Source organism: Tachyglossus aculeatus, chromosome 2, assembly GCF_015852505.1.
Source record: "Tachyglossus aculeatus isolate mTacAcu1 chromosome 2, mTacAcu1.pri, whole genome shotgun sequence".
Taxonomy (NCBI): Eukaryota; Metazoa; Chordata; class Mammalia; order Monotremata; family Tachyglossidae; genus Tachyglossus; species Tachyglossus aculeatus.
In genome coordinates, this window is record NC_052067.1 from 20,598,620 (window position 1) to 20,618,493 (window position 19,874).

The 19,874-nt window shown below is 45.2% G+C and overlaps 1 non-coding gene across 1 annotated transcript; it reads right to left on the reverse strand.

Moving 5' to 3' along the window:
• Positions 1-13,871: 13,871 nt before the first annotated feature.
• Positions 13,872-14,009, reverse strand: LOC119924857. The gene has a single exon (XR_005449541.1). It is a non-coding gene; the product is annotated as a small nucleolar RNA SNORA7 (small nucleolar RNA).
• Between the last annotated feature and the right edge of the window lie 5,865 nt (positions 14,010-19,874).

Genomic DNA, 19,874 nt, shown 5'->3' on the forward strand with positions numbered 1-19,874 from the left:
AGCTGCACCAAGAGTTGCTGTCAAATAGAACACAGGAAATTGAATTAGATATGTACACCCTCCACCCCCCATCTAAAGTGTGTGTGTGTGTGTGCACGCGCGCACACATACACACACACACAAAAACCCAAACCAAAAACCTGATGGGGTCTATCCCATTCAGATCTGATCATAGGTATCATGTTTTATCACTCAAGAGAACTCTACAGACTCCTGATGATCCTTCATTTCCAATGGAAGACTGTAGCTTCCTCAAGCCATGATCCCAAGGCTCTTGCTCTCTTGCTTGGGAGGGGACAGCTACCTCTACAGATTGGTAAATCAGCAGGTCTCTCCCTGCCTCTGGTAGCTAGATAATATCATGCTGTGAACACCCCACTAGGCCCAAACTTCTGTCTCCCTGTCCTCTACCCAACCAGAATCTCACTGAGGAAACTGGATTCTCCGGGAAAGTCCAGGAACCAACCCACTGATCCCAGAATCTTCCTTGTTGGAAGCTGTCTGGGTTCAGAGTTGTTACCTCAGGATAGCTGAGGTTGGGTCAGGTCCCTTTGGGTTCACTCCTCACCTCAGCTGTGGCATAGGCCCCAGAGCAGGCCCTGGAGGCCCAGGATGGCCTGTGGCCTCAGGGAGCAGGTGAGCCGGAGCCCAAGGCAAACCTGATGAGATTTGATGCCAGGCAGGGAAGTGAGCCAGACTTCTGGAGGGGTTTCATTATTGTTTACACTTTTGCACCTGGAGGAAAATCAGTGAACCACTTCAGCTTCCCTGGGAGGTGCCAATTGTACAGTTTATGGGAAAATTTGGGGATTTTTACTCTACATTGGTCTGGGGAAAATGCCAGGAGTCTAAAGAACGTATAAAGAAAAGGAGAAGAGATGAAGGTTATAATTCAAGTTTGGTTGAGAAGGGCTCAGTTAGTGACCAGCAAACTAATCAGCAGTTGGGAAGCCATGAAATGGGGCACCAGGAGTGTTTTTTATGTTGAATTTATCTGGGCAGAGTATATAGAGGAAATTGAAAGACTCCTTATAACTCATTTCTAAAGAAATGCGAACTTCATTATTGGCAGTTTATTTCCAGAATCCGTTAGTGATGAGTCTCAAGCTGGCATATTTTCAAATCAGATTGACACCCCTCAGTACCTAAGCATAACTGATGTTTGTTCAGTAATACTAAGACTGTGTTTCCAAATCTGTGAGAGAGCTTTAGTACTAGACATAAAGTCAAATATTAGGAAAAATATGTTCCAGACTATTGAGGTTGTTCTCGGGCCTTAATGTTATTTCCCAAGGCCGCATTCATTCATTCATTCATTCATTCAATCGTATTTATTGAGCACTTACTGTGTGCAGAGCACTGTACTAAGCGGTTGGGAAGTACAAGCTGGCAACATATAGAGACAGTCCCTATCCAACAACGGGCTCACAGTCTAGAAGGGGGAGACAGACAACAAAACAAAACATGTGGACAGGTGTCAAGTCATCAGAATAAACAGAAGTAAAGCTAGATGCACATCATTAACAACATAAATAGAATAGTAAATATGTACAAGTAAAATAAATAGAGTAATAAATCTGTACAAACATATATACAGGTGCTGTGGGGAGGGGAAGGAGGTAGGGTGGGGGGGAATGGGGAGGGGGAGAGGAAAAAGGGGACTCAGTCTGGGAAAGGCTCCTGGAGGAGGTGAGCTCTCAGTAGGGCTTTGAAGGGAGGAAGAGAGCTAGCTTGGCGGATGTGCAGAGGGAGGGCATTCCAGGCCAGGGGGAGGACTTGGGCCAGGAGTCGACGGCGGGACAGATGAGAGCCAGGTACAGTGAGGAGGTTAGCGACAAAGGAGCAGAGGGTGTGGGCTGGGCTGTAGAAGGAGAGAAGGAAGGTGAGATAGCAGGGGGCGAGGTGATGGAGAGCCTTGAAGCTGAGAATGAAGAGTTTTTGCTTGATGTGTAGGTTGACTGGTAGCCACTGGAGATTTTTGAGGAGGGGAGTAACATGCCCAGAACACTTCTGCACAAAGATGATCTGGGCAGCAGCGTGAAGTATAGATTGATGTGGGGAGAGACAGGGGGATGGGAGATCAGAGAGGAGGCTGATGCAGTAATCCAGTCGGGATAGGATGAGAGACTGAAACAGCAAGGTAGCGGTTTGGATTGAGGGAAGGGCAGATATTGGCAATGTTGCAGAGGTGAGACCGGCAGGTTTTGGTGACAGATTGGATGTGAGGGGTGAACGAGAGAGCGGAGTCGAGGATGACACCAAGGTTGTGGGCTTGTGAGACGGGAAGGATGGTAGTGCCATCTACAGTGATGGGAAAGTCAGGGAGAGTGCAGGGTTTGGGAGGGAAGATAAAGAGTTCAGTCTCAGACATAGTGAGCTTTAGATGGCGGGCAGACATCCAGATGGAGATGTCCTGAAGGCAGGAGGAGACTCGAGCCTGGAGGGAAGGAGAGAGAGCAGGGGTAGAGATGTAGATTTGGGTGTCATCAGCGTAGAGATGAGAGTTGAATCTGTGGAAGTGAATGAGTTCACCAAGGGAGTGAGTGTTGATAGAGAACAGAAGAGGACCAAGAACTGATCCTTGAGGAACCCCTACAGTAAGGGGATTGGGGGGGGGGGGGGTAGCCCACAAAAGAGACTGAGAATGAATGGCTGGAGAGATAAGAGGAGAACCAGGAGTAGATGGAGTCTGTGAAGCCAAGGTTGGATAGCGTGTTGAGGAGAAGGGGGTGGTCCACAGTGTCGAAGGCAGCTGAGAGGTCGAGGAGGATTAGGATAGAGTAGTAGCCATTGAATCTGGCAAGAAGGAAGTCATTGGTGATCTGTGAGAGGGCAGTTTTGGTGGAGTGTAAGGGACGGAAGCCAGACTGGAGGGGGTCGAGGAGAGAGTTGGCGTTGAGGAATTTGAGGCAGCAGGTGTAGATGACTCATTCAAGGAGTTTGGAAAGGAATGGTAGGAGAGAGATAGGGTGATAACTAGAAGGTGAGGTGGGGTCAAGAGAGGGTTTTTTAGGATGGGGGAGACATGGGCATGTTTGAAGGCAAAGGGGAGGGAACCAGTGGAGAGTGAGTGGTTGAAGAAGTAAGTTAAGGAGGGGAGGAGGGAAGGGGCGAGAGATTTCATAAAATGAGAGGGAATGGAGTCGGAAGCACAGGTGGCCGGAGTAGCACTTGAGAGGAGGGAGGAGATCTCATCTGAAGATACTGCTGGGAAGGTTGGGAGAGTAGCAGAGAGGATTGAGAGCAGGGGGATTGGAGAAAGGGGAGGAGTGACTTTGGGGAGCTCAGACCTGATGGAGTTAATTTTACTAATGAAGTAGGAGGCCAGATCACTGGGGGTGAAGGATGGAGGAGGGGGAGGAACAGGGGGTCTGAGAAGGGAGTTAAATGTACAAAAGAGCTGACAGGAATGGGCAAGGGTGTCAATAAGGGAGGAGAATTAGTTTTGCCTGGCAGAGGAGAGGGCAGAATTAAGGCAGGAAAGGATAAACTTGAAGTGAACAAGGTTGGCTTGGTGTTTAGACTTTCGCCAGCAGCATTCAGCAGCTCGAGCATAAGAGTGAAGGATGCAGACAGTGTTAGTGATCCAGGGCTGTGGGTTAGTGGTACAAGAGTGGTGAAGTGAAAGGGGAGCGAGTGAGTTGAGCTGAGTAGAGAGGGTAAAGTTGAGAGCAGTACTCTGATCATCAAGATTGGGTAGAGAGGAAAGGGAGGCGAGGTGGGGTGTGAGAGACGTCAGAAAGATGGATAGGGTAGAGAGAGCGGAGGTCTCTGTGAGGTAGTAATATAGATTTACAGGGGAGAGGAGTGTGAGTGAGGAGGCAGGTGAGAAGGTTATGATCAGAGAGAGGGATTTCAGAGTTGGTGATGGTGTAGATAGTGCGGCAGTAGGAGATGATGAGGTTGAGGGTGTGACCAAGTTGGTGAATGAGCGAGGTGGGGTGGAACAGGAGGTTGGCAGCGTCAAGGAGAGATAGAAGGCGGGTGGCAGAGGAGTCATCAGGGATATCCATGTGGATGTTGAAGTCTCTGAAGATCAGAGTGGGCATGGAAAAGGAGAGAAGGAAGGTGAGGAAGGCGGTCAAAATCGTTTAAAGAAGTTGGAGGTGGGGCCGGGGGGACGGTATTAGACCCACATCTTCTGATTCTTCAGGCTGTGTTCTTTCCACTAAGCAACACTGCTTCCCTAGATAAAAGATAATCATGGTTAGACACAGTCCATGTCTCAAATGGGGCTCAGAGTCTTAATCCCCATTTTACAGATGAGGTAACTGGGGCCCAGAGAAGGTAAGTGACTTGCTCAAGAGCACACAGCAGACAAGTGACAGACCTGGGATTTGAACCCAGATCCTCTGACTCCCAGGTCTGTGTTCTTTCCACTAGGCCACACTACTTCTCTCTTGGTTTCATTTTCAATTTGATTTTACATGTTACAATTTTCCCTGAGAAGGGTTTCAGCGCATTCTTGTCTAGCACTTTCTCTTCCATCAGTTTGACTAGAAGGGGGTTTCATTTTTGGCGAATCGTCACATGGAAAAGAATATTTCAGCCACTGAAAGTCCCATAAGGCACTGATGCAAACTCTTCAAAAAAGGATCAGATGATCAAGCGCCAAAAATTCCTTGAAGCTCTGCTCCCTGGAAGTGCCAAATCTGACGTTAGTTTGTCCCTGGAGAGGGTAGTACTGAGCAGAAAAACAAGAAAGTCTTTTGTTCTACAGATGTCTGCTTCCTGTTAAGAATTATTCAGGAATAAGGCTCGAAAACTGAGGAACTGACGTGCTCTTCTGTTACAGACACAGTTCCAAATGGGAGTAGATCACCACAGAATCCGATCCTCCTGGAAAGCAGCAGATGCAATTCGGCTTTTATCCTCCGACTGCACCCAGCCAGGGACCCAGCTCTTCATCTGTTGTCACTCTCTGGACAAGCAGCGTGGCTCAATGAAAGAGCACGTGCTTTGGAGTCGAAGGTCAGGGGTTCAAATCCCGGCTCTGCCACTTGTCAGCTGTGTGACTTTGGGCAAGTCACTTAACTTCTCTGGGCCTCAGTTACCTCATCTGTAAAATGGGGATTAAGACTATGAGCCCCTTGGGACAACCTGATCACTTTGTAACCTCCCCAGCGCTTAGAACAGTGCTTTGCACATAGTAAGTGCTTAATAAATGCCATTATTATTATTATTACAGAGTTTCACTGTAGGTAGAAATGTATCCATCAGGCATCTGCAAACTGGTACCTGTTGCCCCTGGACTCCCCTCAGAGGCTTACGGAAGAAAAGAGGAGAGTCCCTGGCCCCAGGTCTTGGCATAATCATGCTTTCACCCAGGCCTGCTCAATGCCAACTCTGGACTTGCTCAGCAGGGTTGGGGGTGGATAGCGAAAATGGCAGCTCAAACTCCTCAACGTGTGTTTCCCCAGCTCCCTCCCCCAGCGTTTCTTTCAGAATGTGTCTGCCTTTGGGGAGGCAGCATCCTCTGTACTCAGGAAGAGGGGGTGCCCGAGTGCTAATAACTTTGGGTAGCAGCACCTCAGCTGCCTTTTGTAAAACCCTCATTTGCAAAACCCTTGGAACAGTCTTAAGCAGCCTAACACAACCCTTCTGGGTGCTACCTGGACACTTCCTGCTCAAAAACCTGACTGACGAGAAAGAAGACTGCTGAGTGTGATTATTTGTTTTGGACTGCCTGTTGGGAATGATATTTAGAATAGATTATATAAGGTCTGAAAACATCTCACTAAGGTGGAGAAATTGGAGGGCTCTTGCACAGTTCTGGTTTCTGTCTAACAATAATAGTACCTATTACAAATTTGCTAAATGATGATGATGATGGTATTTGCTGTGGTAGATATGAGATTATGAGATTAAGCACAGTAAGTGCTCAATAAATACAATAGAATAAATGGTTATGAGATTGGACACAGTCCCTGTTCCACACAGGACTCTCAATCTATTTTATCCTTATTTTACAGATGAGGAAACTGAGGCCCACAGGGGTCAAATGACTTGTCCAAGGTCAAACAATAGGCCAGAGGCAGAGCTGGGACTCAAATTGGAGAATCAATGTGGTCTAGTGGAAAGAGCAAGGGCCTGGGGGTCAGAGGACCTGGGTTCTAGTCCTGGCTCGGTCACTGGACCTTGTGAAAGTCACTTAACTTCTCTGTGGCTCATTTACTTCATCTGTAAAAATGAGGATTAAGGCTATGAGCCTCCACACGGGACATGGACTGTGTCCAGCTTTATTAGCTTATGCCTACCCCAGTGCTTAGCACAGTGCCTGGCACATAGTAAGTGCTTAGCAAATTCTATTAAAATAAAATTGGAGACTCCTAAACCCATATTCTTTCCACGCCACACCTCGACCCCCTTCCCATTTAGGGAATATGGGACATTTTCTTTGCTTTCAAACTAGCCCTGATTCATCCCCATTAATGTCAATAAACAGCCTAAAATGATAAATGGAAAATTCCAAGAGTAGGAATGGATTATCTGTAGAGATGAATCTTTATTAGGAAAAAACAACCCAGATATTAATCCAAGAAGAATGTACCACTCACCTCCCAAATTTGAATTGATTTAAAGTCTCCTGTTGCAATTCCTGTGGGTGTTTCACACAAATGTTGATCAATCTCTATAAAGAAGTGAAGCCAAACAAGCAACTTTAGAGAATCAGTAGTGAATTCTTGGTTCAGTACAGACCCATCTTATGGTGGCAGAATTAGGGCACCCTTCCATGTGAAGTTCCTGACTCCTGAATCGTCTCTTCCACTCATTTTTATCAAAGTAACCCCCAATGTTTATCTAAAATCCACTTTTGATATCATTGAATAGGTGCCAAAGATGACTTCTCATTTGGGATTTGGCCTCTACAGAACCTGAGGCCAGAGCCTTCAATTTCCCTCATCAATTAACACCCTCTAACTAATGATCTTAGTTGATCTACCAATAATTTATCCCAGGTGGGTTAGTCTTTTTGTGGCCAAGCTGTTCCTTAGTAGTTGAATTACTGTGTGATTCTGGGGGAGAAGGAAAGGGTCTGTGTTTGCTCTGGAAGATTATTTGCCAATGTTTATATGGAGAAGAATTTGAGGAAGCACCGCAATGGTCATTGAGAGAATATGTTGGTTGGATATACAGCAAATGGGTGTTCTAGGCAGGAAAATAGCTCTAGTGGTGGTTGAACTGTTGGAACTTTTTTTATGGTATTTGTTAAATGTTTATTACTGTTCCAGGCCCCTGTTCCAAGTGTTGGGGTAGATGCAAGCTAATTAGAGTGGACACAGTCCCTGATCCGCCTGGATCCCCATTTTTGCAGATGAGGGTAACAGACGGCACAGAGAAATGGATTGCCCAAGGTCATCCAACACACCAGTGGTGGAGATTAGAACCTAGGTCCTTCTGAGTCCCAGGCCCATGCTTTATCCTCTAAGCCAAGTTGCTTCTTTTTTTTGTGAGCTATTAGATTACTGAAACTGTTTAACTTGATTGGGTTATTCTGTAGTTGCCTTTTAACAAAGTGAAATTCACTTCACTGTCAGGCAAAGACTGACAATCATAACCTCTTTCCTGTTGAGGTGGCTAAACCCAGCCTCAGCTCCTTCCTGGTTCCTGCCTGTGGCTTTCCTTGCCTCCCCTTTCCACACAGCAAATTCATCCCCATTTCTCCCTCATCTTCCTAAGCCCCCATCTTTATTCATCTTTGTAGTCTATTTAACAACAACTTGCACTGCCTTTTGGTACCAGCCTTTCAGAGCTGTGTAGCTTGGACAGCTGAGGCCAGACCCAGGTTGATCTGGGGAAGGGGGAATGGTGGCACAGAGGAGGAGGATGGGGTGGGGGAAGGGGAGAAATTCTGAGAAGGCAATGGAAAGAAGGAAGGGGGTCACAGCCTTGGCCCTTCTGCCCCATTTCTCTTTCTCCCCACCCCCTCAGTATTGGGAATGGTATCTAGTGAATTGAACACCAACTGGATATAAGGTAATGTCTTTAGCTCTTGGGAAGAACACAATCAATCATTCAATCAATCAATCATATTTATTGAGTGCTTACTGTGTGCAGAGCACTGTACTAAGCGCTTGGGAAGTACAAATTGGCAACATATAGAGTCAGTCCCTACCCAACAGTGGGCTCACAGAAGGGGGAGACAGAGAACAAAACCAAACATATTAAGAAAATAAAATAAATAGAATAGATATGTACAGGTAAAATAAATAAATAAATAGAGTAATAAATATGTACAAACATATATACAGGTGCTATGGGGAAGGGAAGGAGGTAAGATGGGGGGATGGAGGGGGGAGGAGGAGGAGAGGAAGGAGAGGGCTCAGTCTGGGAAGGCCTCCTGGAGGAGGTGAGCTCTCAGTAGGGCCTTGAAGGGAGGAAGAGAGCTAGCTTGGCGGATGGGCAGAGGGAGGGCATTCCAGGCCCGGGGGATGATGTGGGCTGGGGGTCGATGGTGGGACAGGCGAGAAAGAGGTACGGTGAGGAGATTAGCGGCAGAGGAGCGGAGGGTGCAGGGTGGGCTGTAGAAGGAGATAAGGGAGGTGAGGTAGGAGGGGGCGAGGTGATGGACAGCCTTGAAGCCGAGGGTGAGAAGTTTCTGTCTGATGCGCAGATTGATTGGTAGCCACTGGAGATTTTTGAGGAGGGGAGTAACATGCCCAGAGCGTTTCTGGACAAAGACAATCTGGGCAGCAGCATGAAGTATGGATTGAAGTGGGGAGAGACACGAGGATGGGAGATCAGAGAGGAGGCTGATACAGTAGTCCAGACGGGATAGGATGAGAGCTTGAACGAGCAGGGTAGCGGTTTGGATGGAGAGGAAAGGGCGGATCTTGGCAATGTTGCGGAGCTGAGACCGGCAGGTTTTGGTGACAGCTTGGATGTGAGGGTGAACGAGAGAGCAGAGTCGAGGATGACCCCAAGGTTGCGGGCTTGTGAGACGGGAAGGATGGTAGTGCCATCAACAGTGATGGGAAAGTCAGGGAGAGGGCAGGGTTTGGGAGGGAAGGCAAGGAGCTCAGTCTTGGACATGTTGAGTTTTAGGTGGTGGGCAGACATCCAGATGGAGATGTCCTGAAGGCAGGAGGAGATGCGAGTCTGGAGGGAGGGGGAAGAGGAGCAGGAGCAGAGATGTAGATTTGAATGTAATCAGCGTAGAGATGATAGTTGAAGCCGTGGGAGCGAATGAGGTCACCAAGGGAGTGAGTGTAGATCGAGAACAGAAGTGGACCAAGAACTGAACCTTGAGGAACCCCCACAGTAAGGGGATGGGAGGGAGAGGGGGAGCCTGCAAAAGAGACTAAGAATGAATGACCGGAGAGATAAGAGGAGAACCAGGAGAGGACGGAGTCAGTGAAGCCAAGATTGGATAGCGTGTTGAGGAGAAGGGGCTGGTCCACAGTGTCAAAGGTAACTGAGAGGTCGAGGAGGATTAGGATAGACTATGAGCCTTTGGATTTGGCAAGCAGGTGGTCATTGGTGACCTTTGAGAGGGCAGTTTCCATGGAATATAGGAGACAGAAGCCAGACTGGAGGGAGTCGAGGAGAGAGTTGGCATTGAGGAATTTGAGGCAGCATGTGTAGATGACTCGTTCAAGGAGTTTGGAAAGGAATGGTAGGAGGGAGATGGGGCGATAACTAGAAGGTGAGGTGGGGTCAAGAGAGGGTTTTTTTTAGGATGGGAGAGACATGGGCATGTTTTAAGGCAGAGGGGAAGGAACCAGTGGAGAGTGAGCAGTTGAAGATGGAAGTTAAGGAGGGGAGACGGAACGGAGTGAGAGATTTCATGAGATGAGAGAGAATGGGGTCAGAAGCACAGGTGGCCGGAGTAGCACTTGAAAGGAGGGAGGAGAGCTCCTCTGAGGATACTGCTGGGAAGGATGGGAGAGTAGAGGAGAGTGTTGAGAGCCGGCGGGCTGGAGAAGGGGGGGAAGTGACTTTGGGGAGGTCTGACCTGATGGATTTAATTTTATTAATGAAGTAGGAGGCCAGATCACTGGGGGTGAGGGAAGGAGGAGGGGGAGGAACCGGGGGCCTGAGAAGGGAGTTGAATTTACGGAAGAGCTGACGGGGATGATGGGCATGGGTGTCAATAAGGGAGGAGAAATAGTTTTATCTGGCAGAGGAGAGGGCTGAGTTAAGGCAGGAAAGGTTAACCTTGAAGTGAACGAGGTTGACATGGTGTTTAGACTTTCGCCAGCAGCGTTCGGCAGCTCCAGCATAAGAGCGAAGGAGGCGGACAGTGGCAGTGATCCAGGGCTGTGGGTTAGTGGTACAAGAGTGGCGAAGGGAAAGGGGAGCGAGTGAGTCTAGTTGAGTAGAAAGGGTAGAGTTGAGAGCAGTAATCTGATCAAGATTGGGTAGAGAGGAGAGGGAGGCGAGGTGGGGTGTGAGGCACTCAGATAGATGGATGGGGTCAAGAGAGCGGAGATCTCTGTGAGGGAGTAATATGGATTTACAGGGGAAAGGAGTGTGAGTGAGGAGGCAGGTGAGAAGATTATGATCAGAGAGAGGGATTTCAGAGTTGGTGAGGGTGGACACAGTGGAGCGGTAGGAGATGATGAGGTCGAGGGTATGACCAAGTTGGTGAGTAGCATAGCCTAGTGGATAGAACATGGCTCTGGGAGTCAGGAGGACCTGGGTTCTAATCTGGCTCTACCCCAGTGCTTAGAACAGTGCTTGACACATAGTAAGCCCTTAACAAATACCATATTTATTATTATTTTTGTTATTATCATTAAGACGTTCTCTTACCAAAAGGAGCTTACATTCTAATGGAGGAGACAGACTTAGAAATGTTCACAAGCAGTAGAATTTTAAAAAATAACATTTAATGTTCAATTGCATATCTAGAAATAAGTATAGGTGATGCTGAAGGGCTTATAGGAGTGGTGCTCCCTCCCTCCCTCATCCCACCCTGGTTGGCCTCAATCTTTGGAGCTCTGGAAGACAGGAAGTGCAAGTCACGGAAGGAACCACTGGTAGGGATGATGGGGGTGGCACCACAATTCCTGATGGAACCCAGCAGTAGAAGCACCAGTAAAAAAAAAAAATTAAAATTATAATAATAGAGTAAAAATGGGTTTGGGGAGGTTAATGGAGGAAGCACAGAAGAACCAGGGAGACAGAGGGGCAAATTTGAGGTGAAAAGAGAGGAAACAGGAAAGCATCAGGTCAGAGCTAGGGGAGGAGGAGCCAGGAGGTCAGGGACAGGGATATTTCCCTGGTAAATCCTGAGTGGCAATTATTTGAGAGGAAGTGATTTTCGTTGGGCTGATGTGGAACCATCAGTATGCCAGTTTAAGTTATTTTTTGATACTGCAGAGAACACTGAGCTGCTATCCATCAGATCATTTCACCATTCTAGCACTCACATGCCTCTATGTTCTAGTCCTAAAGACTGATTCCAATGGACAGAGAAAGGACAACCAATTTCTTAAATCTCCCAGACTGGATTTTTCAGGAATCAATAGGCCCAGTGAGTACCCTCTGCCATCTTCATGTTTAATTATAAACTTGGCCCACATATTGACACTTCCATCTAAGCATGATGTGGAGTTTTGCGAGCAGTAATGACGGCCCAGCCTTTCTCCCCAAATGAATCATTGGCATCGTTTCACAGGGGTCCAGCTGGTTTCCCTATGAGGCAGCCTGAGGTCAGGCTGCTTTTTGTGTGCCTCCTTTGAAGGTGCGCTGCTGTAGAACAGCCTCAGTTCCCAGACGGTCTGACTCATGCTCCAGTGAGAGATGATGGCCTTTGGGGTTTTTTTGGAGCAGATTATTTTGTTTGGCCTGGATCAACCTAAAGCAGAAAAAGGCTGCGTAGGGTGCTGCAAATTCTGGACTCTCTCTCCCTCTCTCTCTCTCTCTCTCTCTCTCTCTCTCTCATAGTGGAAAGGTCTAAGCCGAAGAATCAGACTAAGTTGATTCACCTATGCTGGGCAGCAGCTGCATAGGAAAGAGTCAAAGGCAGATGATTAAGTGATCAAAATATTGATCAAAGACAACTTCAGAGACTTAAGTTTTTACTGCATGGAAGAAGGCAATGGTAAACCACTTCTGCATTTTTTACCAAGAACAACTATAGAAGAGCAAAGATAGGATATTCTGGAGAAAATAGGTCCATAGAGTCGCTATGGATCAGAAACAACTTGACATTTGATGATGATTTAAGAGTTTGGATCAGTTATTTTCAGAGAACTTAATAATAATCCTCTCATTAATGTAGATGAAAATCAGCTTACTTTTCCTGTCGGTTCTTTCCTCTTCCTTCCCACTCCCACTTCCCCAACTTTACACCTTCCATGCTCTTGCTGAGAAGTTGAATGATCAATCAATGATATTTATTATGCTTTTACTGTGCTCAGAGTACTGTACTAAGCATTTGGAAGAGTACAATGAAACTGAGTTGGCAGACATGTTCCCTGCCCACAAGGAGCTTGCAGTCTAAAGGGGAAGGCAAACATGAAAATAAATCTTGGATATGTACATAAGTGCTTTGGGGCTGAGGATGGGGTGAATATCAAGTTCTTAAAGAGTACAGATCCAACTGCAAGGGCGATACAGAAGGGAGAGGGACCCTGGGGCTCCCAGCACTTCCAAGGATGTGCTCGGGGCCTGACCACCACTAGAGAGGAAGTTGGAGATGATGGTGGCACATCCTTACTTGTGAGAATCAATGGTAAAGAAGGCACTCATCACACTGGGCCTTGAACAGCCTATTTTGGAGAAGCAGCATGGTGTAGTGGATAAAGCATGGGTCTGGGTGTCAGTAGTTCATGGGTTCTATGACTGGCTCTGCCCCTTGTCTGCTGTGTGACCTTGGGCAAGCCACTTCACTTCTCTGGGTCTCAGTTACCTTATCTGTAAAATGGGGATCAGAACCCCACGTGGGACAGGTACTGTGTCCAACCTGATTTGCTTGTATCTACTCCAGCACTTAGTACAGTGTCTGGCACATAGCCCTTAGCAAATATCATCATTTATTATTATTATTATTATTGTTGTTGTTTCTGGTCAGAGAGGAGTTTCTGGTTAGTCTCACCCAGTAATGATGTGTCTTAAGTTTTTGTGTCTTTATGTAACCACCGAAAATGCAGGCAGGGGAAAAGCAGAGGAGACCTGTCCTCTTTTGCCTAAAAATCCCAGACTATTCCAGCACCTCCTTAAATCTATGGGAGTGTTTTGTTTTGCTTTTTTCTTTCCCAAATGTCAATAAAAAAAGAAGGCTAAATTTAACAAATTAATGTTAGTCTAGGGAATTCCCTGAAACGTTCCTTCTCCCACAGAGCCAGCCCATATTTGGTGAAAGAAACCCAGAGGGTCTCTTGCACTGACTCCTCGGGGTCAGGTCTCTTTTGTGGCCCTGAGATCCAAAGCATGGATCATCTCTAAGGATAACTCTGCCTGTCGATCTTCTGGCATGGAGCTCCAGGGAATTGTTGCACCAGGGACCTCACTAGTCCACAGGGAGTGAAAGAACTTTCAAAATCAGACAAAAGCCAAATCTTAGAAGTGCTTCTTCGGTTAAAATAAACCCTCCTTGGTTGCCTCCACCTACCATGTTTGAACTGGACCAGAGTGACGAAGAGCAGACTATGGTCCCATGAAGCCACAGTGTAGCCTGTGGCTTTCTGTATTGGTAGCATTTTATCATCAAAATTAAAATGCCCAAAAGCTAATCATCAACATATTCAAAATGTCAATTCAATGGGGACCCTCTCTGACCAGAAGGAGTGCAGCCTGACCCTGACGGATTGGAGTTTTCCCGCTTCCTGGTTGGGCAGCAGAAATGGTTTACCATTGCCACCTTCCGCTCTCCGCCCTCAACTCTCTCCCATGCCACTGCTGCCCAGCACGGGTGAGTTTTGACTTACAGCAGATTGCCTTCCACTCACTAGCCACTGGCCAAGCTAGGAATGGACTGGATAGGTCTCTGCTTGACTCTCCCTCCCATAGCCGAGACTGGTAGAGTACTGGAAACTCTCCAAGTGCAATCCTGGGAGGGGGAGCTGATGTGTACCCGAAAGGAAAGATGCAGAGCTAAGTTGGCTCTGAAAAACATCAGAAAATCATTTAAGTTCTCCTCTTTTAAGGTTGGGCAAGAGAGGGAGCAGATGCAACTCTACAGTTGCTACAACTCTGACTCCTGACATATTGTCCATGGTGCCTAAATTAGCCCACACAGGCCCCAGCCCACTAGGATTTCCCCAGGTTTTGGTGGAATTGTTGGTTTCTGTTCCCAGAGGCGAAGGGAAGAGGTGGCTTCGCCGAGGAGAGTTGGGGATGAGACATAGAAGGATTTGCTTTTATAAAAATTTGCTTTTACAAATTTTAAAATGTTGCTTTTATTTAAAAAAAGGGTGCATGTTTTTTTATTTTCTCTTTTCTTTAGTTGCTAAGTACCATCAATTTTTTCACCAACATGTTCAAAAGACTGCTGTTGCTAAGTACAACCGGCATAAGTGCCTCTTGGCTTTACTTACGGCTTGTGGATTGGATCAGGCACTGCAATGGTGTCCGCTGCTGAAAGAGGCTGTTGTCCAAAGGTTTCCCCCACTAGACTATGAGCTTGGTATGGGCAGGGAATGTGTCTGATGTTATATTGTAATCTCCCAAGCATTAGTATAATGCTTTGCATACAGTAAGCGCTCAATAAATACAATTAATAATAATAATACTGTTTTCTGTGACCAAGTGCACCTGCTACAAAACCGCATCTGAAGGTGTATGGGTAGGTCAATGTACATCTCAGAAGCTCTAAAAACTTACTGTCTCTAACTTCCTTACTCCTTAACAACTGGGAGAAAGCTTACTTTTTAAAATGATACTTGTTAAGCATTTACTAGGTGCCAGGCACTGTACTAAGCACTGAGATAGATGCAAGATAATCAGATTGGACACAGTCCCTGCCACATAGTAAGTGTTTAATGAATATAAGAAAAACCCAGAAAATGCTGGCCAGGAGAACATTAATACAGCAATCTATATATTAACTTGTATATTAATATTATATATATATATGTATATAATATATATATATATATATTATATACATATATATATATGTGTGTGTGTATATGGCCTAGTCGATAGAGCACAGAACTGGAAGTCAGAAGGACCTGAGTTCTAATCCCAGCTCTTCCACTTGTCTGCTTTGTGACCTTTGGCCAGTCACTTCAGTTCTCTATGCCTCAGTTACCCCATCTGTAAAATGGGGATTAAGACCGTGAGTCCCAGGTGGGACATGGAGTGTGTCCAAACTAATCAGTTGGATCTACCCCGGCACTCAGAACAGTGCCTGGCACATAGTAAGTACTTAACAAATACCATTTTTAAAAAAGCTTGTTAGTGTAAGCTAACTAAGCAAGAGTCCTCAAACGGTGTTAGACATTATCTTTCCGAAGCTCTTAATCACTTTTTAAAACTATCAGCGCCTGGCCTTTGTTGTCTCGAAAGGCGTCTAAAAATGATTGGCTATGACAATCTTTTATCATATATTTCTATTGACTGATCATGAGCCAAGTTTTTATTGAACTTGGATGGAATTCTGTTTAGTTGGCAACTGTCATCGAAACTGCACATCAATCAATCAACAGTATCTACTGAGCACTCTCCGCATACAGAGCACTATACTACGCACTCCGGAGAGTGCAATAGAGTTAAAAGACAAGATCCCTGCCCTTAGCAAATTGGTAATCTAGCCAGGGAGGCAGACTCTAAAATAAATTACAGGTGAATAATTTAAATGTAGGAGCAGTTAATTGGGCCATAAAAACAGTGAGACAGAAAGTCCAAATCTTCTGGGAGCAGCATGGCCTAGTGGATATAGATGGGCCTGGATGTCAAAAGGTCATGGATTCTAATCCTGGCTCTGCCACCTGTCTGATGTGTGTCCTTGGGCAAGTCACTTCACTTCTCTGTGCCTCAGTTACCTCAGGGTTGGACAGGGACTTTGTACAACCTGATTGGCTTGTATCCACCCCAGTGCTTAGTACGGTGCCTGGAATATAGTAAGCACTTAACAAATACTATAATTATTATTATTATTCCTGGATCCTGTCCTGGGTGCAACCTGGTCACAGACACTAAACTGAATCACATTTCTGGTTCCATGCCTGTGGTTGCTCCACCCTCATAATAATAATGGTACTTATTAAGGGCTTACTATGCCCCAAGCACTCTTAAGTGCTGTGATAGACACAAGCTAATCAGGTTAGGCATGGTCTCTCATGGGGCTTGCAGTCTAAGTAGAAAGTAATGTAGATATGGAATCCTCAATTTACAGAAGAAATTGAGGCACAGAGAAGTTAAATGACTTGCCCAAGGCCACACAGCAGACAAGTGATGAAGTCGGGATTAGAACCCAGGTCCTTCTGACTCCCAGACCCATATTCTATCCACTAGGCCGTGCTGCTTCTCATGGTTCCATAGTTCTGCTGCTATTCTATGAACACAAATCTCTAATGAATTTTAAGCAAAAATGTGTTTTTAGTCTGGTCCATGTACCCTGCTGCTACTGCATCTACTGTAACAGTGCTGGTCTATCCTTGGATATTTCAAGAACTATAATATTAGTCCTTATGTTTGCTCATCTGTTATCTACCAGGCCCTTTATAATGACATATTGTGAAAATTTTTCTAACTACAGTGTTTACTTCTGGTGATGTTTTTTCTTATCCATTCCCTAGTTATTTGGCATTTGCATTACATTAAACGTGCAAATGAAAAGAATTAACACTTTTGTATTCAGTTGAGAATTTGCAGTTCAGGAGCTGGGGGTGGTGGCTAACAGATTTTTAATATATTTTATATCAACAAGAGCCAATGCAAGGACACTCGCAAATGCATTTTCATCTGAAGGTGGGATTAGTTTTGTTTTAATGAGGGGGAAAGGGCACATCTTTCAAGTAATAAAATAATAATAATAATGGTATTTGTTAAGTGCTTACTATGTGCCAGGCACTGTACTTAGCACTGGGGTGGATACAAGTAAATCGGGCTGGACATTGATGCCGCTTGATCCTATTCCTTTGTGGGTATGGAGGAGTGAAAAAGGAAGCGAGGAGAGTGGCTGAGACTAGGTAGAGATGTGGATATGCATGTGAGGAGAAAAGAAAGAAACTAGGAGAGGAGAAATTTATCATAATTATCATCATCAACAGCATTCACTGAGCACCTGCTGTGTGGTAGATTCCTTTCCATACTTTGTATCTTCTACCATTCTCACCCAGCCCCCCAGATTATCTTTCCCCAGAAGAGAAACTCAATCTTACATTAATTTGTCAATGTGGGAATATTTGTCCGTACACAGTCATTACATACCAACAAAGGAATAGGACCAAGTGCCACCAGTACCTGAAAGAGATGCCTTCTCTCCCTCATTCACTCTCCCATACCCACAAAGGAATAAGACCAAATAGCACCAGCACCTGAAAGAGATACAGCAACATGAGTGCCAGTTATCCTGACAAAATATCAACTGTCAGTCAACCAATAGAGTAAGATAGACTGTAAGCTCTTTAAGGGCAGGGATCATGTCTACTAACTTTATTGTACTGTCCCAAGAGTCTAGTGCTGTGTTCTACCAGTCCACGTTAGTGTGGTCTGTGTACTTTTTGGTATTTATTGAGCATGTCCATCATGCAGAATGTGGTACTAAGTGCTTGGTAAACTACAATAGAGTTGGCAAACATGATCCCTGCCATCTAGGAGTTTGTAATCTAGTGAAGGAGTTTTATAATCTAGTGGGATTGGAAGCTTTCAGATGGCATGAGTCATGACTGCCTCCAGCACAACCCGTAGTCCCAGCAGACTCTTGAATGCAAGCTCTTGAGGTCATGCATCATCACCAGTCAACAAATTCAATGTAGTGTGAGAAAAAAGATCTCTGCCCCTTTAATCCTACGTATAATTAACAATAGCAGCGGGACAGAGAGAAACCAACAAATGAAAACATCAGAGGAAGGGTAATTTTGTTTGACTAATATACTGAGCTAAACCCTGGTGATGGCCATTGTGGTGATGATGATTCATTCATTCATTCAATCATATTTATTGAGCGCTGTGCAGAGCACTGTACTAAGCGCTTGGGAAGTACAAGTTGGCAACATATAGAGACGGTCCCTACCCAACAGTGGGCTCACAGTCTAGAAACGGGAGACAGAGAACAAAACAAAACATATTAACAAAATAAAATCACTAGAATAAATATGTGCAAATAAAATAAATGAATAAATAGAGTAATAAATTTGTGCAAACATATACATACGCTCCGGTCTGCGCATGCGCTCCCCTGTCCGTCGGTCTGAGCGCTCTGGTGAAGGTAGTGGTGATGATGGTGGTTGCTCCAGGGAGGGGCAGTGAGTGGGACCACCATCTTGTTCGGAGGCAGGCTGTCTGCCCATTTTCTTGCCCAACGTCACCCAGCAGACAGGTGGCAGAGCCGGGATTGGAACTCAGATCCTACTTCTCTGGGTCTCAGTTACCTCATCTGTAAAATGGGGATTAAGACTATGAGCCCCCCTGTGGGACAGCTTGATTACCTTGTATCTCCCCAGCACTTAGAACAGTGCTTGGCACATAGTAAGCACTTAATAAATGCTATTATTATTATTATTATTATTATTATTCCCAAGGCTGTTCAGGTTCTCTTTTATTCTGGTTTATCAGGCTTGGACAGATCTCTATTTTTTAAAACCTCTTTGATACCAGTTCCAAAACAGCTTTTTTTTCTGGCATTTTTTTCACTCTGGAAATCCCTTTGTGGAAAGAAGCCTTGAAAGTCTCTGCCCTGTTTCTCCTCACTCTTTGCTCCTATTAATGCCGTGTGCCCATGCCTGGAGCTGACATATCACCATTCACAGTCTCTTGAAAGGCTCTTGGGGCAGGAAGATGGATTTAAGAAAGACTGGAGAATTCCTTCCAGCTCAGAAAAAAGTTTTTCCTAGCTATCTCTCCTGGAGGTTTAAATAAAGTTCCATTTTCTGTAGGAAATTTGATGATTTAGAGTAAATAGATTTGGTCCCAATCTAATCTGGATTAAAGGGTAATTGAAAATTGGTATTTGAAAAAAAAATTAGGGTATATGGGATTTTACTTTATGTCTGACAAGCTTTGCTTTATCTAGTTATAAAGGTAGTAATAGTATTCATTAAGTGCTTACTAGTAGTTGTAATATTTATTAAATGCTTACTGTGTATAAAGCACTCTATTAAACACTGGGAAGGAGCACTTAGTAACAATCTGGAGAAATAAGGCAACATATGTTACTGAAATCTCCAAATGCTATACCTCCCCTCTGTCATAATGTAAATTATGTACACATCTATAAATTGTGTATCATATTATGTATTCATATTAAAATCTGTCTCCCCTCTAGACAGGGAATATGTCTGCTAATTTGGTTGTATTGTACTCTCACAAGTGTTTAGTACAGTGCTTTCTATATAGTAACCCTTCCCAGCTACCTCACCTTTCTATCAGGAACAACATCTAGATAACAAACAATTCAAAAGATAGGGTTCAAGAAGACAAACCCAATAAATAGGGTGCTAGAATGGACATTACCACACTCCAAAAAACTGGAAGCCACATTGTACCTAGAATGATACACAGGTTTCTCATGCCAACACCATTTTTACGACTGTCTGCCTGATTCAGCATCATTCGGTCTGAGCCAAGAACTTCGAGGCCACTGAGTTCCCTCACTGGCCTGTACGAACTTGGACACTGCATTTGAGCGCTCAGTAAATACGACTGGCTGACCAGCGAGAGAGGCCCAGTGATGAAAATGAAAATCCCAGACCTAAAGACATCTGGTTCTGGTTCTGAATCGGGCAGGGTCAGACCAGCTGGAAACCATTGTAAAACTG